Here is a 13,318-nt window from a genome sequence, read left to right as displayed (position 1 = left end):
CCAAAGAGAATCTCCTCTATGTGTTTCTCTTGAGGAAAGAATATTTCTTTCCTCCAAAACACTTAACACAGACATGCAGTATAAGTATTCTCTTCAACAACGAGGAGTTAGCCCAAGTAGCAGCTCACAAAATACCTCAGCCTTGAGATATGGATTACAAACAGATAATATAACATAGAGTAAAATGTGACAATATTTCAGGTACAAAGTGCAATACTCTATCTTTCCCACCTACTTTTTCCTCTTTCACACTCAGGATTTAACTCTGCCTCCTCCCAATCCTGACTCTACCCTATAAAATCTTGCCTTTTATTTTTTCCCTAGTTAGATAGTACTGAGAGTTTGTAACTTTTCCAATTAGATTACCAGCTGGAGATTGGTTTTAACAGTTCTCACTTAATGGGCATCACTGGGACCCAGGGTAATCTCTCTGATCTTCTACCAAGCCAAAGTTTTGTTACCCCTTTCTGGACCTAGAAACTTTTCCCTAGCACAATATCAGCCCTTATAATCCATAACTTTCAGTTCTTTCTTATTTATACACTCTAAACATGGTACAAACTCTGAGATATCTGGTTACCCTTCCTTACTGATGGCCACTTTAATGTATTCAGTGTGTGTTTTACAGACACTCAATAGCTAGTGAATATTTCTCTCCTACTTCCCATCAACTTCCCTCTCCTTTTCTCTCCCTTTCCCCTTTCTCTTAATCCTTTCCTCTTTCCCTCTTTCTCCTCCAATATATCGCTATTTTTTCTTCCTCTCATCTTCCTCTCTTCTTCCTCCCCTTCTACTCTTTCTGTTTTTCCTTCCTTTTCTCTTTACTCTCCCATCAACCACTCTAGGTATTGTCACAAACAAAGTACCAAAGATTTTACTTTACATATTCAATTCATATTCTACACTTCATCAGCAACACATCCAGGAGGCTAGATCTTGCTGTATTGCCAAATTACAATCAGTCCCCAACATCAAGATCATATCTGACATTCTTTGACCCAGTAGAATGTTTAATGATTTCAGGCAGTGGAATGAAAGTTCCATCTTTCCCACAAAGTTGGCAGTCTTCCCAGGGGATTCTCAATGGGCTGTCCTTCATAAGAATAACAATTTACTTCTCCCTTGGCAGATATGGGGGGAAGTATTGGGCAAAACTCTGAGATAATGACTGTGATTATATAGTTTCTTATGTTTTCTTATGAACTGAATATATAGTATCTGTGAAGAATGCAAGATTTAGAGTCAAAGGACTTGACTTTACATTCTAAATTGGTAGATTACTGCTTGTTAAAATTATAAAAAATGATCTCAAAGATCATTTCTAGCTCCAAAAATTTATAATCCTATGAGCCCTTATATCTCCTTTTGTCAGTACCTAATATGTCCTATAGACTTTATTCTATGATGTCTGAATATTTTTTGATAGTTTAAAAGTAGGTGGGAGCATCATTTTAAAGAGCCATGAAAAGAATTAGTAAAACATTGTATAATTACTGTATGAGAGACATCATTAATTAGTAGATAGGGAATGAACCTTGGAATCACTGAAGTCTGAGTTCAAGACCTGCCACTGAGATGTATCAGCTGTGTAATTTTGAGGAAGTCTCAACTTCTCAGTGGTTCCATACATCTAAGTTATAAGATTATAAATTGTACTACAATTGCTAGTCTTCATTAATGGAGGTAATTTCCATACTAACAGTTCCCTATATAAATGAAATCACAGGTCTTGGCCAAATTTCTCCACATAAAATGAAAAGAAAACTTTGTCACTCATTCTTCTTATAAGCAAGGAAAGAAAAGTAATTAAATGATTGAAAACACAGGGGATTTGAATATCATTTTCAAATGTTTCCGGAAAACAGCAACTGTAAACAGAGAAGGGATCCTGTTTCATAGAAGCATAGACATGCTACTAGGGTTGTATACTCATAGATTTCAAAGTACAAATGATCCCAGTAAATCATCTTCTCCAAATTCTTGAGGAAAATGAGGCCTAGAAGGACAAAATGACTTGCCTAAAAATACACAGGTATTAGAAAGCAATGGCTAGATTGTAAAGATCTATAAATCCAATGCTCTTTCTGCTAAAGCAATTATTTTTTAAAAGTTGTATAGATATTGAAACAATAGAGTTTGAATGAGTAGTAGGATGGATCTTGTCACTAGTTGTTATTTTTATAAACCCTGATAATTGGAAAGGGCAAAGTAAGTTTCATTCCTATAAAGAAGTACCTTGGAATTAATGGATCAAATAGTTTAATATTGATGCTTAGGAGGATAAATCATCAATAACTCTTCAATTTCCTGAAAGAGCACAAATTACTGGGGAACAGTAAACAAGTCTTTCTGAAATCAGTCATAACTGACCAGAAATGCTAACCCAAAGGTGATTATTAACAAAGGTAGAAGGCTGGAGATATTGATAGTATCCCAGAGGTGTCATTCCTAGGCCAGGTAGAAGCTCTATTTATCACTGGCCAGGATGAAAGCATAGGGAATATGTTTCATAAGGCTTCAAAGGGATAAAATGATGGGTGAGTATTGTTAAAGTAGAAGCAATCTACAAATGTAAAATAAGCTCTTTGTGGGGAGTATAGTATTGTATTTGGATGTCATCTACAATTCTTCATTTTACAATCTATTTAATGATAAAGGGTTTCACTTTTGACTGGAGAAAAATGGTAACAAACTTTTTTTATAAAGATTTGGAAATATGAATTACTCAATCTGGTGTATCCATCAAGATGTGGACATAAATTTTCCTTGAGACTGAATTTTTTTTTATTGATAACTTCATTTTGCTGTGAGTGTTTTTGTAGCTCATATATAGGTTAGAAGACAGAATAAAAATCTCTGCAATCTATGAATGATTCGATAACATTCTGGCATTATAAAATTGTATTATTAAATTTCTTCCTTCACATTCCAATGACTTCTTAATCATCCATGGTATGAAAGACCTTCCTGTTCTTTTAGTGGAGCAACTCTGATTAGGGCATGAAAATTTTACATATTCCATAGCATCACTAAGACATTAAGATGATTTATTGGTGTCTTTGTTGTAGACTGCTCTCCTTGTGCTTTTTATTATTTTAATCTATGTAGTATTAATAGTTTAATATAGCCTAATAGTTCCATTTTTGAATTGTAAAATAAATATTGCAACATCTCTATGTAAATACCTCATGAAGTTTATAAGAAGGTCTGGTTTTTTCCCCAACAAAATGATCAACTAGAAGCAATGAATGAACTTTGCAGATCCTTCCTTCCTTCCTTCCTTCCTTTCTTCCTTTCTTTTTTTCCTTCCCTCCTTCCTTTCACCATTTCTCCTTTTTCCCCCTCATTTATCCTTTCTTTCCCTCATTTTTCCCTTCCTTTCCTTCCTCACTTCCTCTCTCTTTCTTATCTCTTTTGAGACATTTCTGAATCATAACAACCTAGTCAGATTTCTGGTGAGTCCAGGTGGCTGGAACTATTGATGACACCAAACTAAAGAATTATATTTGTCCACTAGACATCCTTTTTTTTAATAACTATTTCATTACCTTATAATATACTCTTTTCTTAGACCAGGTCTGACCAGGTCACTGGTTAGGCTTATAATTTGAATGAAATGAAACACTCATAGACCATATATCATTCACCAAAAGAGGCTTACTACATAGTAGCATAGAAAGTACATTCAACAAACATCCAACATAGGTTTAATTGATCACAGCTCCCCTTGACTCTCCATTTGCTATGGTAATTTGCTCACACAGAAGGATATATTGAGTAGCACAGATATAGAAAATCTGTAGAACCTAAGTAGTGCTTTCTATTCAAGTGTTGAACTTTTATGCCTTAAGCAAATGAGAATCTATATCAACATATCAAGCTTTAGACGAATTAAGTATTTGAGATGATTTTATTGCCTAACTTATATGTCAGGAAACTTCAAGTTTTACTACCATGAATCCCAAACCAATTAGTAGTGAATGTTGCTCCAATCACAACCCCTAACTTGGTTAAATTGTCTTTACAATAAATTATGATCCTCATTGGGAAACTAGGTGAGAGAATATGAGTGGATTAGTGAAAGTTCTTTTTTTTTTAATAGAAAAGCAATTCCAGAAAGGTGTCTTTCAAATGATAAATAGATTCTTTATATTATGAAAAACAGCGGATGATATTATATCAGTTACAAATAACTGGTTTTCTAAGGTTCCTCCAAATGGACATGAATTATGATATGTATATTATGAATGCATTTCATTTCTGGCCTTCAAATAATTGTTCATCAATTCAAGTCAATAAACATTGATTATTTGTCTACTAAAGATCAGGACCTGTGGAAGATATCAGGAACATAAACACAGTAATGAAACAATCCCCAAACTGAAGCATTTATTTTACTAAGTGTTGTAAAAAGAATGTATATATATATATGTACATATTATATATAAATACAAAATAATTTCAAATAATTTAAAGAGCAGAAAACATTTAATAGCTGAGTGGATCAGAAAATGTTTCACGTAAATAGTAACACCTAAGCTGAGCTTTTTAAAATAAGCTTTGGATTCTGAGAGGTAGAGGTGAGAAGGTAATGCATTCTAGGGAACTGCCTCTGTTTTCAGTTATTATGAATAGCTTGGTGTGGTGGATTAAAGAAAACTGGACTAGGAAACAGAAGGTGTGAGTTCTAGTTCTGAGTCACCCCCTTATTAGGTATGTGACAAGAACAAGTCATCCATCTGTAAAATGAGAACATTACTCCCTTGCCCTGTTATGAGAATCAGATGAAATAATGCCTGACAAAATAAATTGAAAACCATTTGATGCAAGATTTTACTTTTATCATTTAGCCCTTTTCAAAAAAGAAAAGAATCAGGATCTTATTTCACTATGTTGAATTCTATATTTTCCCTGAGCTATGTTAGATACTTTGAAAGACCTAAATTAATACTACATCATAAAATGTTAACAGGATACTAACTATAGCTAGACAGTGACTTACACAATATGAAGAATCTGGTTCATTGATTCATAAGTTTTCTGAGAATTCTTTAATGAAAATTGGTATTAATTGAATATAAATTGACAAACTGAGAAATTCCTAAAAGAGAATAAATTCTGTTAATCTGAAGAGGGCCATGTGAATCATGCCCTCTTTTATGGAACCAGGGATGTAAGGGTTGTTGGAAATCTTTGTAACCAGGTCTTAGATTAGAATATAACGTGAAAAGCTGAAAGCACTTTCACCCATATTATTTCACGCACTTTTCTCAAGAAATTATTGAGAGGAAAGGGGAAAAAATATTAGCCTAAGCTTATTGAAGGCAAAGAATGTTCTCCACTAATCTGTATCACTTGAAATATTAACTATGTACCTAATAAAAGTATTTACAATGTAGCAGGTGCTCAAGTATTTTCTTTGGAGGGACCCTTTTCTAGGTCCATTTCTAGCATTCTAGTATTTTCTAGATTGTTATAATCAACTTGCCCAAGATGGCTGAAATCACAAAAAATAAAACAAAACAACCCAGATCGTTGCTTTTTTCACTGATGTCAAACTCAGAATGTGTCTCACTGTATGAGGCTTCCATGTTCAGAAGGGGCTTTTTTCATAGTTTGCTGAAAAGAACACTGGCCTTTGTCTCCTTTTTCATGCAGATTAGAGCAATAGGCAATGATCTAATTAGGAATATGACGAGTATACAATATGTACACAAACTCTAACCCTCTTGAAATCGGAGACTCAGTATGTCATTGCTTTGTTCACTTTTCAGTCATATGGAATAATCTTCTTCCCTTCAGAACACTTGTATTTGAAAGAATGTGCCAAGGATTCTGCTAAATTGAAAGGATGAGTCATTTTAAAGGCTAAAGGATGAGATGCAATTAGACTCTTAATTCAGACTTGATTATTGAAGTCAGATTACCCTTTGGTTTAGAACAATGCAGAGGGACATTTTAATGCAAAGACGTGTCCAGTGGTGAACAATTAGAGCTGTCAATTTAAGTGGTCAATTGAAGAGGTAGGTTAAACTGCACTTGCTAAAGCCTCTGTGACCTTGTGCTTAGAAATGTTCCTTTGGAATTACAATCATGAGCACTGAATTGGTGGTTGGAGCAGCAGAATCTAATTATAACTGAAATACCAATGATGGTGCTCTTTTCAAATACATCACAAACAAATGACTTGTGGAAGGATGGGTATTGGATGGATGGTTCAGAGAGGCAGCAGTAATTAGCATTTGGGTCGTCAAAAAGTTCAAATAATTTCCATAGCTCTGACATCTGATTTTAAAAGAGCCTTGAGCAGGAAGAAGAAGTACTTCAAAAAGAAAGACAATGAGAAGACTGAGTTTGGCATTTGGGAAGCAGAGCTTTCATTTTATTCTGGGGACTTGAATATATTCATTAATACTTAACTTTGAAAGTCTTCCTTCTTTTTATTCATTCAAATAGCATCTGTGAGGTCCAACTTAGATTCACCTGAGCATGAAAATGATACCTTTCTATCTGATAGTTAATCGGTCATTTTTAATGATCACTTCTTTCTCTGTGAGTCCTTAGTACCTGTCACCATAGCAACCAGTTGTTTGGAAAGTGCATTAGGCTAAAAACAAATATGTAGGTAGGAAGAAAATGGCTTCTCCTACTCTCAAGTTGTGTTTAGTTGAGTGAGTGGTAATAAGAGGTCAGATAAAAAGATGATTAACCCAAATAATAAAATAAATCACAGAGTGAAGGAGTGGGAAGAGGGTTCTTATACTTACCTTAATTTCTGTCCCTCTCAGTACTACAGGCAGGTAACTTCAGGGGATCTATGCACTCAAAAGGAAAAAAAAAGCAGAAAAACTACAGAAGAAAGACAATTACTGGAAGTTGGGAGAGAGCTTCAGCTTTGTCACTGAATGACCTTAGGCAAATAATTTTTTTTGTCTTTCAATTTCCTCATCTATAAAATAAAATTACCTCATCTATAAAATGGTTTGACAAATATTGGCTTCTTTTAAGCACTAAAATTCTCTATTTTGGTGAATTTACATACATGGGTCAAAATTATCCAAAGTTGGGAGCAGTTAGGTAGCTCAGTGGATTGCAAGCCAGGTCTAGAGACTGAAGGTTCTGGACTCAAAATTGAGTTCAGATACATCCCAGCTGTGTGACCCAGGGCAGGTCATTTAAATCCCATTGTCTAGCCCTTACTGCTCTTCTGCCTTGGAACTAGTGTCTGGTATTGATTCTAAGATAGAAGGTAGGGATTAAAATATAATTATCCAAAAAATTTAAAATTTTGATTGGAGTTCAAAGATAGTAAGATCAGCTTTAACACAATCCTTTTGTGAATTATTTTCAGTAATTAGATGTCATGGTTTTGCTTCATATTATACTTTAGCTTATCTTTAAATAGCTATAGGTTGATTTCTTAAAAAAGGCAAAAATGAAAACATCAACAAAATCTTTGTACAGGACATGCTAATAGAGTTATAAATAGTACACTCACCAAAGTAAAGCCCTTATTATCCTTTTTTCATATCATACATTGTTTTCTCAAAATCTTCTCTTTAGCACCTTATTAAAAGATTCCCCCACTGTTATATGTAGTTGTGTCTAGAACAATGCAAATTAAGTTTAATCTAGGGAACTCCTTTTTAGTAATTGGTCAGAAGTACTGAATAAGTATATTTTAAAACTAAATTCATCACTGTTTATGGTTCTTTCCTTTTTATCCCTCAAAGTCAAGCAATTGTCAATTACTACTAATTTAACCTTCATAATATACTTCCTATATATGTCCCCACATTCCCATTTTTCCTTTTACCTGTAAAGTTCAGACCTTCATTACCTGGACTTTTATCCAGACCCTAGAAATTGTCTCCTTGACCACAACCTCTCCCCAAGTCTTCATACAAATGCTAGATTAATCTTCTGAATGTACAGCTTAAAAAGGTAATTTTTTTCTTTGAAAACCATCAGTGGGTCCTCATTGCTAACTGAATGAAGTAAAAACTCCTTAACTTGGTATTTATAACTTTCATAAAACTGACTCCAGTTTATTTTTCACAATTCTCCCAGTCCTTGGCCAAATCTTGTGCCTCTGTGCCGTTGCTCATATTACTTTCCATACCAAAATAAACAACTATTCCTATCATCTCTGATTTTTGTTACCCATTCCTTTTTTCATGGCTTAGCTCAAGTATCATCTCCTCCAGGAAATATTTCTTGTTTTTGTTTTTTGTTTTCTCTAGAAGCGAGCTCTTCAGGCTCAAAACTCTCATATCATTCTATGTGACTTACACCTTTATTATAACCTAATTTGAATCATAGTTAACTGTTTACCTACCTTATGTTCAGTTAAGTTCAATAAACATGAAGATGCCTATTATGTGTCAGGTACTAAGTGCTAGGGATGCAAACAAGAAAAAGAAAGATATTTCTTGCTTTCAAGGAACTTACCTTCTAATTGGGAAAAGGAAGCTGAAGGAGGGGGAAAGGTGATGATGAAGTTGGAATGGAATCCACAGGATGATATTGATGGAAAATGGTTGGGACATGAGCCCTCTTTAAATGGAGGCTTTGGGATTGTGAGTGTTCTGGTTAAGATGGTGGCAGAGTAAGGAGCAGCTGCTCGATCTCTCCTAACCGAAGCATACAGGACTCCTCAAGGAGACATAAAAACGAATCCAGATGAACAAAGGGACACCACAACAGGGCACAGCATTGAAGGTACGTGGAATAGGGGCAATTCCACGCTATAAAGGGGTGAAACAGCTCTCACTAAAACGCGAGAGGAAGAGGCCCTTCCCCCACCCCCCACACCACGTACAGCGCCAAGGCCAACGCACAAGAGTGAAAGCAGGATTGGGGCAACCAGTAAGTCACTGGAAGCTCCAGGGCTTGTACCTGAGAGCTGCAAGACTTAGGACCCCAAGTGGCTAAAGAACGCACAGGACTTTCCCAAGCATCTGCGCAGGCAGAGCCCTAGGCACGGACAAAGATCTCGAGCGTAGGCTTGGACTGCAAGTGTGGAACCTGTGCAGATGGGAGTGTGGCTGTAGAAGCAGCCCCTGAGACTGCTGAAGGAGCCTCGGGCAGAGGGGCAGACTGGGGACAACCAGGAGGCTCAACCCCGAGGACAAGGAAACCTGAGCCCTCCTCCGGAGCCTAGAAAGAGCAGACAGACCCTGAATGTGAAGACAAAGCTGAGAAGGGGCGGGGCTAACAATGGCAAGCCGAGAACCCCAGAAGAAAAAGATTATCAAGAAAAATTCTGGAACACTCGACAACTTTGACACAGAGAAAATCCAGACAACAGAGGAGGACAAACAAGTATCCAAACCTTCCCAAAACAATGAAAACTGGTCACAAGCTATGGAAGAGTTCAAAACTGAGATTTTGAGGAAGATGGAAGAGATCTAGCAAGAAAATAACAGTTTAAAAGGCAGAATTTTGCAATTGGAAAGTGAGGCTCAGAAATCAAATGAACTGATAAGCAAATCGAACACCAGAAATGACCAGATTGAAAAGGAAAACCAAAAGATCATAGCCAAAAACCAAAAAATTATAGCCGAAAACCAGTCCCTTAAGGCTAGAATTGAGCAATTAGAAGCTAATGATCTCTCAAGACAACAAGAACAAATAAACCAAAGTCAAAAGACTGATAAAATAGAAGGAAACATGAAATATCTCAATGAAAAAGTGACAGACCAAGAAAACCGGTCTAGAAGAGACAATTTGAGAATTATTGGTCTTCCAGAAAAAGCAGAAATTAATAGAAACTTGGACTCCATACTTAAAGAAATTATTCAGCCAAATTGCCCTGAAGTTCTACAACAAGAGGGCAATATAGACATTGAAAGGATCCATAGATCACCTTCAACACTGGACCCAGAAAAGTCAACACCCAGGAATATAATAGTGAAATTGAAGAGCTTTCAAGTAAAAGAAAAAATCTTACAAGAAGCCAGAAAGAGACAATTCAAATATCAAGGAGCACCAATAAGGATCACACAGGATCTGACAGCCTCCATGCTGAAAGACCGCAAGGCTTGGAATACAATATTCAGAAAGGCAAGAGAGCTGGGCCTTCAGCCACGAATCAACTACCCAGTGAAACTGACTATATACTTCCAGGGGAAAGTATGGGCATTCAACAAAATTGAAGATTTCCAAGTTTTTGCACAAAAGAGACCAGGACTAAATGGAAAGTTTGATACCCAAACACAAAAATCAAGAGAAACATGAAAAGGTAAATAAGAAACAGAAAAGAAAGAAACCTCATAATCTTTTAAACTTGACTCTTTAAGGGCATAAATAAGATCTAATTATCTGTATTACTATGTGGACAAATGCTATGTATAATTCTCTGTAGTGAACTCTATTCACTATTATAATATTCACTATAATAGCAACCAGAAGAATAATTCATGGGGAGAGGACAGAATACTAAATGGTCTAAGATGACATGGGGGGGGGTGGGAAGGAAGGGGCGGAATAGTAGGGGACACCAAGAGAAATCTGAGTAAATAAGAAAAATAGGATATTCTATTACACACAAAGAGGGCATGGGAAGGGGGAGGGGATAAATACTATTATAAGAAGGAGAGGAAGAGAGCATTAAGAGGTAATATTTAAACATTACTCTCAGTATAATTAACCTGGGGAGGGAAGGGTAGCTATATTATCTATTGGGATAAAAAACTCTATCTAACCATACTGAGTAAGTCAAAAGGGATAAACCAAGGGGAGCAGGGGAGTGGGAGGTCAAAAAAGGGAGGGGAGAAGAAGGGGAAGGGAATTCATTAGGCCTTTAAAAACAAAAAGAAGGGAATAACAAGGGAGGGGGCAGAAAGGGAAGTCAATCAAGGGAGGGGATAAGGGATACTGGCTCAAAGCAAACCACTGGTTTAAAAGAAAATAGTGTAAGAAGAAGGGGTAGGTCTAGGGTAGGATTCAAAAATGTCAGTGAATGCACAACTGATAATTGTAACTCTGAATGTGAATGGGATAAACTCGCTCATAAAACGGAAGCAAATAGCAAAGTGGATCAGAAACCAAAATCCTAACATATGTTGTCTACAAGAAACACATATGAGGCGGGTAGACATACACAAGTTTAAGGTTAAGGGCTTGAGCAAAATCTTTTGGGCATCAAATGAGAAAAAGAAGGCAGGAGTGGCTATTATGATCTCTGACAAAGCCAAAGTAAAAATAGATATGATTAAAAAAGACAGGGAAGGTCATTACATCCTGATTAAAGGCAGTATAAACAATGAGGAAATAACACTGCTCAATATATATGCACCAAGTGGTATAGGATCCAAATTCATAAAGGAGAAACTGGCAGAGCTCAAGAAGGAAATAGATAGTAAAACCATACTAGTGGGAGATCTAAATATTCCTCTTTCAGATCTAGATAAATCAAACCAAAAAATAAATAAGAAAGAGGTAAGAGAGGTGAATGAAGTCCTAGAAAAATTAGATTTAATTGATATGTGGAGGAAAATAAATAGGGACAAAAAGGAATACACCTTCTTTTCAGCTGCCCATGGTATATTCACAAAGATTGACCATGTAATAGGGCATAGAATCATTGCAAACAAATGCAAAAGAGCAGAAATAATAAATGTAACCTTCTCAGATCATAATGCAATAAAAATAATAATTAGTAAGGGCACCGGGACAGGCAAATCAAAAACCAATTGGAAATTAAACAATATGTTTCTCCAAAACCAATTTGTCAAAGAAGAAATCATAGAAACAATCAACAATTTCATTGAAGAGAATGACAATGATGAGACATCCTACCAAAATCTGTGAGATGCAGCCAAGGCAGTACTCAGGGGGAAATTTATATCCTTGAGTGCATATATTAACAAATTAAGGAGGGCAGAGATTAATGAATTGGGTATGCAACTCAAAAAATTAGAAAGCGAGCAAATTAAAAACCCCCAGATTGAAAACTAAATTAGAAATACTAAAAATTAAGGGAGAAATTAATAAAATCAAAAGTAAAAGAACTATTGAATTAATAAATAAGACTAGAAGCTGGTATTTTGGAAAAACAGATAAAATAGACAAAGTACTGGTCAATCTAATAAAAAAAAGGAAAGAAGAAAACCAAATTGACAGTATCAAAGATGAAAAGGGAGACCTCACCTCTAATGAAGGGGAAATTGAGGCAATCATTAAAAACTATTTCGCCAAATTATATGGCAACAAATATAACAATTTAGGAGATATGGATGAATATTTACAAAAATACAAATTGCCTAGATTAACAGCAAAAGAAATAGAATACCTAAATAATCCCATATCAGAAAGAGAAATTGAACAAGCCATCAAAGAACTCCCTAAGAAAAAATCACCAGGACCTGATGGATTCACAAGTGAATTCTATCAGACATTCAAAGAACAACTAATCCCCGTACTATACAAATTATTTGATATTATAAGCAAAGAAGGAGTCCTACCAAATTCCTTTTATGACACAAATAGGGTACTGATTCCAAAGTCAGGGAGATCAAAAACAGAGAAAGAAAACTACAGACCAATCTCCCTAATGAACATAGATGCAAAATCTTAAATAGAATATTAGCAAAGAGACTCCAGCAAGTAATTAAGAAGATCATCCACCATGATCAGGTGGGATTTATACCAGGAATGCAAGGATGGTTCAACATTAGGAAAACCATCCACATAATTGACCATATCAACAGTCTAACAAACAAAAATTACGTGATTATCTCAATAGATGCTGAAAAAGCCTTTGACAAAATACAGCATCCATTCCTATTGAAAGCATTGAAAAGTTTAGGAATAGAAGGACCTTTCCTGAAAATAATAAACAGTATATAACTAAAATCATCAACAAGCATTATATGCAATGGGGATAAATTAGAAGCCTTCCCAATAAGATCAGGAGTGAAACAAGGATGCTCATTATCACCTCTATTATTTAACATTGTACTAGAAACACTAGCAGTGGCAATAGGAGAAGAAAAAGAAATTGAAGGTATCAAAATAGGCAAGGAGGAGACTAAGCTATCACTCTTTGCAGATGATATGATGGTATACTTAAAAAATCCCAGAGAATCAACTAAGAAGCTTGTAGAAATAATCAACAACTTTTAGCAAAGTAGCAGGATACAAAATAAATGCACATAAATCATCAGCATTTCTATATATTTCCAACAAATTAGAGCAGCAAGAGGTAGAAAGAGAAACACCATTTAAAATCACCCTAGACAATATAAAATACTTGGGAATCAATCTAACAAAACAAACACAGCTATTATACGAAAACAACTACAAAACACTTTCC

Source organism: Gracilinanus agilis, chromosome 2 (assembly GCF_016433145.1).
Source record: "Gracilinanus agilis isolate LMUSP501 chromosome 2, AgileGrace, whole genome shotgun sequence".
Taxonomy (NCBI): Eukaryota; Metazoa; Chordata; class Mammalia; order Didelphimorphia; family Didelphidae; genus Gracilinanus; species Gracilinanus agilis.
This window is presented reverse-complemented; position numbering follows the sequence as displayed.